General features: G+C 43.2%; 1 long non-coding RNA gene across 1 annotated transcript; it reads left to right on the top strand.

The window, feature by feature from the left end:
- Window positions 1–219: 219 nt before the first annotated feature.
- Window positions 220–10261, top strand: LOC137428673 (uncharacterized). The gene is made up of 3 exons (XR_013623446.1): window positions 220–2472; window positions 5371–5478; window positions 9829–10261. It is a non-coding gene; the product is annotated as an uncharacterized LOC137428673 (long non-coding RNA).
- Window positions 10262–10475: the final 214 nt, after the last annotated feature.

Consider the following 10475-nt stretch of genomic DNA (forward strand, 5'->3'; position numbering starts at 1 on the left):
GAATGGGAGGGGTGACGGGGGAAACTAGAATTGTAAAGGGTTCAGCTGGAGAGGATTGAGTTATGAAGGAAGGAGAGAAAAAAAAACAGGTGGGGTGAAACACGTGGTCGGATCTTGGGAGGGCAAGCCACGGGGAGAGAAGGAAATTAAGATTTTTATTTTTTCCTTTGTTTTTTTATTAAGACTTTAAACAAAGGGGAAGATGTTCGGGGGAAGTATGGGGTGAAAGGAAAGACAAAGAAAAAAGCAATACAGTGAGAGAACGAAAGTAAATGGACAACAAACGACTGCCGAGGAGATGGGAAAGCCTTGAGGGACCAGGCCTGAAAACGCGGCAGGAACAACCGACGATTTTACACAGGTATGCATGATTTACACGGATATCTTACTAGAAACACACAATTGACTTATATTTTTATACAGACACAGACAAAAACACAGGAAAATACTTATAATTTTTATTGGGGCCGCCCGTGGGTGGGATGGCCTGGAGAAGCACTCTGCACAGAAGGACGAGGAGGGGTGGAGAGAACGGATGCACCAAAGCTCCCAGCATGCAGAAGGAGGGTGAAGAGGAGGCACCAATGAGAGAGGGTCATGAAGGATGGTTCAGGGTGTACATTCTGAGATGCTTATTGTTGCTGGCGCTCATCATGGCGCAGTTATCCCAGCCTTGAGCTCACTTCATCGTTGGCTTACTTCATCATTGTCTTACTTCGACGTTGGCTCACTTCATCTGCGGCACTCTATTCTGTCGTTGCTCCGGGAGGAAGGCTCTCCGAAACGTTGACACTATACTTGAGCTGCACCATTGCCTTCCACCCTGCACATCGTGCCCAAGGAAAGTCCTTGTCTTCAATTTTAATGTTTGTGAAAGTGTGATCTCTGGCACTTACTGTGTGTTCGGTTTTATTTATTCATTCATTCATCATTGTATATAAGTTTGCGTATTCCCTTCTCCCTTTAGATATCTATTGATTCACTTGGACTGTTCCGAATTGCACATCTTGTCCACCTTTCCCCCCCATATTCTTCACAAATTAACCTTTAAAAAGGTAAGAAATGTGTTCCATCCAGCTTCTTCCTATGTGTGTGTGCCGTCAATTTTGGCTCATCTGGATGACCTTGGGGAACGGTGAAGATTTAATTAATAACTGAACGCAATACGTTAGAATCCGAGAAGCTGTTTTATGGGACACATGATCCTGGCGCAGTCGGCCCGTTAATGGAGCGTCTGACGTGACAATGTGTTTTGCTTTTCCCCTTATATGTGCATGAAGCTGCACACGAGTAGATGTACAGGGTGTCTCAAAATACATGGAACCCATGTCACTGCTAATAATTCTGCCAATATTAATGTTCTTGTTCTTTTTTTTCAGATTTGAAGAGAGGAGACCATAACAACTAATAATTTATCAATCAAAATGCCTTGGACAAAGGAGGGAAAAATATTTTGCGTCACTACTTATTTAGAGACGAAATCATTCAAAACGGTGCAAGCAAAATTTCACAGGAAGTTCAACTTCAACAACTATCCCCAGAAAAACCGAATTTATCATTGGGCACACAAATTTCAAGTCACTGGATCAGTAAACATCCTCAACAAGAAGGCAGAAACACCCAGTTCTGGCAGGAAGCGAGGTGCTTCAGAGGCCCTTGCACTCTGTGAAATGCACAGCCTGGGTGGCCATCTCAAAACATGGCATAAATCGGACCGTTTTGGTTTTAAGACGCAGACGATGAGGCAGTCACTGTCACAAAGGAGCGTTACATTGTGGTGCTCAACAAGTTCTGGAGGGGACTTGGGAGACGTCGTGGCGTGAATCGAGATGTGCAATGGTTCCAACAAGATGGGGCAACTCCACATACAGCCAACATCACGATGGAGTGGCTGGACCACCGATTCCCTAATCGGCTGATCAGCAGGCGCCGCGAACCCGAGTGGTCTCCGCATTCACCCGATCTGAACCCCCCAGATTTTTATCTCTGGGGTTTTTTGAAGGACCACGTGTATGAGAATCGTCCTCAATCCATTTCTGAACTGAAAGTGGCCATCACCCAGAAGATTCGTGCCATCAGGAAGGAAGATTGTGTCAGGGTGATTGACAACTTCGCTCTTCGGCTTCAAGTGTGTCTAAGGCGCAAAGGCGGTCATTTGGAACATGTGCTCCAATAAATGTATCCTTTGAGCGAGAGACCTCAAATCTTCAGTTTTTTAATTGTTATCATATCAGCTTCCAGGAAATGTAATCTTTTTTGGAGTTTCTTGTCTGAGTAATAAATTATTATCATGTTAATGGGTTCCATCTATTTTGAGACACCCTATATTTGCTCTTTAATGTAACGTGTATGTTCATGATCTTTATTTTATTACTCTTTGCTTTGTTTGAAGCACGTTTTGTTTCTTGACAGAATCTTCTATTGTGGTGGTGAAGGTGGAACCTGAACCTACAAATGGTTCTACCTCAAAAGGTAAGAATCTAATATAATAATAATATATCTAAGGTTGTGTTGTGAGATATTTTGGCTTCCCCAACGTTATCTTTTGTCCTTGTATGCTTTGCTTTCTGCAATATTCCCAAAGGTTTTTAGATAGCATAATGGAAGCCAAAATGAACCTTGCCAGTGTGCATTTGCATATCCTCATGTGATTGGTTCCTGCTCCATGCACGTAATCACCACTTCGAAATGGAGGCCATGCCCCATGAACCTTTTCCGCGGACAGCCCATTCTAACTAATTTAGTTGACTCCAAAGTACACCGGAGCAGTGAGAATGTGCCTCGTGCTTCGATCGGGATCTAAATCCCGTCAGTTATAAATCGGGTTTTGGAATCGTCTTGACCCCAAAATCGTTTTTCAAATCAAACTTAACACAGCAAAATGGCGGGAAAAAGAAGCAACACAGATGCATTGCTAAAGGTAATAAATACATTATTGAACTAGAACGGCACCAGGCTGAACGGTTTACGTGTTGTATCCCACTGATAGGCCGGATCTGCTTCCAGAACTTCATCAAAATGAAATAAATTCATCCTTGTTACACACCCAATCTGTCCACCAAGTTTCGTCCAAATCCGTCCCTAACTTTTTGAGATGTCCTGTTCACAGTCAGACAGACATACAGGGGTGAAAACATAACCCTTGTCCACCTTTGGTGGTAGAGGTAATAAGTGAGCAACCAGGATGCGGTGAACAAACCGGAAGTATGACGATCAAATAAAACGCTGCAAAGATCAACGAGTGATGGTACATACATTATCACCTTGAAAACTTGCATTCTCTGCTTGGAAGGTACACCCGACCGAAGGTATCTTCAGGTCATTCCAAAAACCTCGCAACAAGTGTGTCCACTGTCAGGAGAGACAGAAAACGACATCTGTCCACCCTCAAGATTGAACTTTCAAACTTGTCTGCCTTCTCTAAAACCTGGTGGCACCTTCTTAGGTCTGTCTCTGGTGTATGTACCTCTTCCATCCCTTCCCTCGCTTCAAATGGTTCCACAGTCTCTGGAATTCTGTTCAATCACAAGCTGTCAAAATCCTTTCATCACCTGCGTTGAGGAAAAAGCACACCTGTTGCACTCACATCACATCATAGGTTGCTGGCTGTCTGGTTGTTTTATTTTTATCACCTCTCCCCTGGACCCTGGCTTCCTCTGTATTTTCAGCTCCAAACCCTCTCCAGATCCTTGCCACATGCGTTCTCTTCTTCACATCTTCACCTGAAAAATTTCTTAAATCCATGCTTGTACCACCATTCTCACTCTTCTTTATTTTTTCTCTCCAATTTGTGGAACTTCCTTATTTTGGCTGTTTGATTCTACCCTTCCATTGAACGAGTGAAGTTGGTGATATTCCACCATCTGATGCAATCTTCCATCCCTACCTGCAATATTTTATACCCCCATTAATCCAATGTTACCTAACGCTCCTCCTTGCAGTTTTCCTCCTCTCTTTTCTCCTCATCCCCTTAATTTTTGTGTCCACCTCCGAACCCACTGTCAGTATTTTTTTTTTTTTTTTTCTATACTGAATCGAGGCTCGTGAAAGAGCTGACAACCGCGAGGGAAAGACAAAGACAGCACATGGGGACCGCGAGGGAAAGACAAAGACAGCACATGGGGACCGCGAGGGAAAGACAAAGACAGTACAGGGGGCCCACGAGGGAAAGACAAAGACAGCACATGGGGACCGCGAGGGAAAGACAGTACAGGGGGACCACGAGGGAAAGACAAAGACAGCACATGGGGACCGCGAGGGAAAGACAAAGACAGCACATGGGGACCGCGAGGGAAAGACAGCACACGGGGACCGCGAGGGAAAGACAAAGACAGCACATGGGGACCGCGAGGGAAAGACAGCACATGGGGACCGCGAGGGAAAGACAAAGACAGCACATGGGGACCGCGAGGGAAAGACAGCACATGGGGGACCACGAGGGAAAGACAAAGACAGCACATGGGGACCGCGAGGGAAAGACAGCACATGGGGACCACGAGGGAAAGACAAAGACAGCACATGGGGACCGCGAGGGAAAGACAAAGACAGCACATGGGGACCGCGAGGGAAAGACAAAGAAAGCACATGGGGACCACGAGGGAAAGGCAAAGACAGTACAGGGGGACCACGAGGGAAAGACAAAGACAGCACATGGGGACCGCGAGGGAAAGACAAAGACAGCACATGGGGACCGCGAGGGAAAGACAAAGACAGCACATGGGGACCGCGAGGGAAAGACAAAGACAGCACATGGGGACCGCGAGGGAAAGACAAAGACAGCACATGGGGACCACGAGGGAAAGACAAAGACAGCACATGGGGACCGCGAGGGAAAGACAAAGACAGCACATGGGGACCGCGAGGGAAAGACAAAGACAGCACATGGGGACCGTGAGGGAAAGACAAAGACAGCACATAGGGACCGTGAGGGAAAGACAAAGACAGCACATGGGGACCGCGAGGGAAAGACAAAGACAGTACAGGGGGACCACGAGGGAAAGACAAAGACAGCACATGGGGACAGCGAGGGAAAGACAGTACAGGGGGACCTCGAGGGAAAGACAAAGACAGCACATGGGGACCGCGAGGGAAAGACAAAGACAGCACATGGGGACCGCGAGGGAAAGACAAAGACAGCACATGGGGACCGCGAGGGAAAGACAAAGACAGGGAAAGACACCCACTTAAATATGAACCTTCAGACAAAGAGGAAGAAATATTTTGCCCTCTCTCTCTTCTTGTTCATGCATGAGCTGAGTTATTGTATCGAATATGAAAAGAAATTGAAATGAAAGGATTAATTACTGCTGAACAAGGACATTTATTCAAGAATTATAATGTTGTACTGCTCTAACTTTGGATGTTGTGCAGGTGAAACTGGTCAAGTTGATGGGCGATGTCTCCATGATGACTCTCTTCCAACTTCAAACTCAATCCATGTGAAGGAAGAGCTGAATGAAGATTCTTGCAACGCAACTGGTGAGCTGAAAAGTTTATTAAGTATAGAGTTTATTTTGGTTGAGAAAAGTATAGAGTTATATAATACAGTAATAGAAATCGGGAACTCAAAATGAATTTGATGATTATGGAAAATGGTTGTGGTATATTTATTTCGTTATTTCCGTGAGTCATGATTGTAGAAGGTGGAGCCAGCCAGTGCATTCAGGTCCATGATTGTTTTATAAGTGAGATCTCTCTAAAGGGAAGATTCTCTCTTTTGCTAAATTGTCTGTCTACCTACCCGACCGACAACACATGACTCGAACACTGATATAAACAGGAAAATAAAGATAAAGGAAACACTCAAATATCACGGGGGTTAGGTTTCTGCAAAATGTCGCGATAGATAAAATTGCGATAGTTAAAAACAAATGCATTTGGGAAAAGGGGACCTAGGTTCCTGAGCTTCGAGAAAATGGAAAGTGGGCAACGGCTACAAATAAACACATCGCGAACACTGATATAAACAGGAAAATAAAGATAAAGGAAACACTCAAATATCACGGGGGTTAGGTTTCTGCAAAATGTCGCGATAGATAAAATTGCGATAGTTAAAAACAAATGCATTTGGGAAAAGGGGACCTAGGTTCCTGAGCTTCGAGAAAATATACAGGAAAGTGGGCAACGGCTACAAATAAACACATCGCGAACACTGATATAAACAGGAAAATAAAGATAAAGGAAACACTCAAATATCACGGGGGTTAGGTTTCTGCAAAATGTCGCGATAGATAAAATTGCGATAGTTAAAAACAAATGCATTTGGGAAAAGGGGACCTAGGTTCCTGAGCTTCGAGAAAATATACAGGAAAGTAGGCAACGGCTACAAATAAACACATCGCAATTGAAATTAGAACGGGACTCGGTAGACTTTTGTATACCCTTATTTAAACAAGGTTAGAAAAAAAAACTTAGACATAACCAAAAAACAACAAACATGAAAGGAAGGTAAAAAATAAAAACGTCAAAAATAATACAAGTGCATCTTTAAAATGAAAAGGTGAGATCATTATAGACCACTTTACACAGTATGTTCTTGTAACACCATTTTTGCTTTAAAAGGTCTAAATTATTTAAGTTTTGGTGAAAATAAAACTCTGCATGTAGCCTGGCTATGGTAAGGGCCTTAAAAACCGTTAAACCATTGTAGCTTCAGGGTTGGCAAGAAGTTTAGCTTTCCTTGTTTTATAAATTGCTAGCTTCCCTTGAGCTATTAAAAAATTGGTGAGCACAGATACGGCAGCATTTTTGGGATTCAACGGCAAACCAAAAATAAACATACGTAAAGAAAAATAAACATTCATATGGCAACAAAATTGTGACAACAAAATAAAAAGTGGGGTCAGCCTTGTACAGACAACGTGATGTAAATCTTCAGAGGCCACACAAAAGGGGCATGAAACGGAATTTAAAATACTAAAACGGTGTAATAAAACATTGGTAGGTAAAATCCAAGAGATATCACCAATCCGTTTTACAATCGGCAGGGCATACATGGTGACCCATTGTGGGCAAGGGGGAGGCCCCGGAGGTAGCATCCCTATCATGGGACCCGGTAGAGCGCATACCTCCGCCAGGCTGAACAGTTTAAGTTTTGTATCCCACTGATAGGCCAGATGTGGAAATCTAATCAGCTTGTTCTCATCACCAAGCCTGGTGTTGGCTTAGCAGTTAGGGTGCCGGCTTGGGATCCTAGGATCCTGGGTTCGAATCCCGATCGATCGCTGAATTAACGCCAGGGGGGTTGACTCAGCCTGTCATCCTTCCGAGGTCGGCAAATTGAGTACCAGCTTGCTGGGATGAATGATCACGGTGTGTACCCCGATTTAGAATAGGTACACTGTATCCCTGCGCATCGTAAGAGCGTGACCAAGGGTTGGCGTCAGGAAGGGAATCCGGCCATAAAAACATTGCCTCAAACAGGGAACCATGATTGCCATTGGCTAACCCCCGCTCTAGCAGGGAAAATGGCCTTAAAATGCATGTTGTTGTTGTTGTGTTGTTGTTCTCATCACCAAAACAACTCTTCCCACCTAGTTTTGTCATAATCCGTCCACCTTTTGAAATACCATGCAATATATCGTTTTTGGTCCTATCATTCACTCAATGGTGAAGAATCACTTTAAAAAGTTCTCGTATCCGGATCCGTAGTTGGATCTTCCCCAAAATCGAATGGATTCATCCTCGTCACTCATCCAACATCTCCACTAAGTTTCGTTGGAATCGGTCCATACCTTTTTGAGATATGCAGCTAAATGTTGTTTTTGGCCCTCTCTTTCAATGATGAAGAATCACTTAAAAAATTCTCGTAGCCGGATCCGGACCCGGATCCTCTCCAAAATGTAATCATTTCATCCTTGTTACACACCCAACCTCTCCACCAAATGTTGACCAACTCCATCCGCAGTTTTTAAGATATCCTGTTTACAAACAGACACAGCGGTGAAAACATTCTAAAAGGTATTCTCTAGCAACAAAGTGATTTTTGCTAAACAGCAAGTGGTTGGAGGTTAGTAAGATTCAGACGTCGAACTTGTGATGGCCTGTTGGATCATTGGGAGATGGTAAGTCAATCCTAAGCCACCTTGAACTACGGAGCAGATCTTTCCTGCTTTCCCGTCTCGTCGGCATTTAATACCAGCTCCGTCATGCTAACCCTTCTCCTTGATTAGTTCCATGAGCTGCGGTGGGTAGTTTTTCGCAGCTTCATGGTCTGCCGATGCTGCTTCCCTGACTATTTTGATGTTAAGAGGCCAAATCTTATTTTGAAGTTCTCAAACCAGCCCTTGTTGGAGTGAAATCTGTGGGTAGACGTTGTTGAACTGGAGCCTTTGCTTCCGGGGTCCTCGTGGAAAGTTCGGTGCATCCGCAATGATATAACCGGTACACTCCTTATTTCTGTGTTGGGTCCTCGATCCGAATACTAAAACTTTTTCCGTCCTTTTAATATGAGGATCACGGGACTGGAATGAGACGTTTGCTCTTTGCGGAGCACTGATGGTAACAATTGCACTGATATTTGACTCACTTTTATGGATATTTCGCACAGTAGATTCATTGATCCTGTAATGGTGGTCCATAGATGCGGCACTTTCACCTCTGGCCAACCTATCTAACAACTAGATTTTTTTTTTGCCCAACGTCGTAACCTTTCTCGGTCTTTTGACGCAACTACTTTTGTCCATAATTTTACGATTGGGAGCCGTTATTAACGGTGCACGAGGAACAACAAATGCTTCGAAATGGGAGGTAATCGTACATGCGGATGCAAAGGATGACTCATTTCAGTTAAAAAAACCGCGATTGGCCGAAATGAAATCGAAAAAAAAAGGTAACAAAATCGGAACATGATAGGTTGCACATGATTGGTCGAAACCTGTGATATTTGAGGGTTTACTGTTTCCTTTTGTTTTAAACTCCACCCCCGAAGGTGGATGGAGGTTGTGTTTCACCCCTTTCTGTGTGTTATTTGGCAAAAAAAAACAAAAAAACATTTGACAAGTATGTTGATCACTGGTTTTTGTGTTTGTTTGTTTCCGGGATTTCCGGGTTTTTTGTTTGTTTGTCTGTCCGCCCACTTATACTTGCCTACAGGTCACAATTTTAAACCAATCGTCACAAAACTTCACCAAACGGTAGAGTTGATGGTCCGACAGAATCCTACTTATTTTGAGGTCAAAAGATCAAAGAGTCAACATCAGCCAAAGGTCAACCACTTTTTTTCGAATTTCTAAAATCCTCAATTTTCATCCGATTGACTTGAAATTTGAATATGATTTACATATCAGCTAACTGAATTCAACCAACAACTATTTTTGAGGTCAACATAGGACAAAAGGTCAACAACCTCTCAGATTTCTAAAATCCTCAATTTTCACCCGATTGACTTGAAATTTGAATAGGATTTTCATATTACTATATGTGCTCTACTGAGTGCCGTTCTAGTCTTTAGTACTGAATATACTTGATATTTTGTCTACACTTCAAACTGAAGAGCAAGAAATAAACACCTGATAATTTCCCAATGTGATCATGAATGTTCCCTGTGTAAAGTTATCTACCCTAATCTATCTCAGTCGCTGAAGTCTCATCAATAAGTCTTATTATGCAAACTTTCATTTTGTACCACTCTACCTACTCGCATGGTTAAAGTACTTGGAAGAGTAAATGGTTTGCTCAAAAATATGTTCATTGGCTTCCAGGTGAAGTCTTCATGAAAGTGTAAGTTTCCTGATTCATGTCTGTTTTAAAAATGCATCCTCATGTGTTGATGTTGTTTTTGCCTGTGACATCCCTGTGACAAATCTCCTTTTTCTGACCAATCTTCAGAGTTCACTGAAAGGTCATCTACCAAGAATACTTTCACGTCCACTAAAAATGATCCGCAGCAACACAAGAAGTCTACGAATTATAAACAGAAAAGTATTAATCAACAAGAAAAGATGAAGATTCCTGCTTCTGTAAAGATACACAGGTGCACCATGTGCAATCAATCATTCGGTTGCATTTCAACCTATCTGGTACACCTGAGGACCCACTCTTCAGAGAAACAGTTCAAGTGCTGTGTTTGTTTCATATTACTTTCTGACATCTCAACCTATCAGAATCACTTGAGGACACATATTGGCGAAATACCGTACATGTGTCATGTTTGCAACGAATCATTTATTCATAACTCTTTATACCGGGAACACATGAGGACGCATCCTGGGGAAAAGCCGTATATGTGCTTTATCTGTAATAAATCATTAAAATGGAGGTCAACATTCCAGTCGCACATGAGGATTCATACCGGAGAGAAACCGTTTCAGTGCACGTTGTGCGATAAATCATTTCGTAATAATGACAAATGCCAGGTACATATGAGGACCCATACTGGAGAGAAGCCCTATAAGTGTACTGTGTGCAGCAAATCATTTGGTACCAATGCGCACCGCCGGGTACACATAAGGACCCACACTGGAGAGAAGCCGTAT

The sequence above is a fragment of the Myxine glutinosa genome, chromosome 5 (genome assembly GCF_964187855.1).
Source record: "Myxine glutinosa chromosome 5, kmMyxGlut1.1, whole genome shotgun sequence".
NCBI classification, from domain to species: Eukaryota; Metazoa; Chordata; class Myxini; order Myxiniformes; family Myxinidae; genus Myxine; species Myxine glutinosa.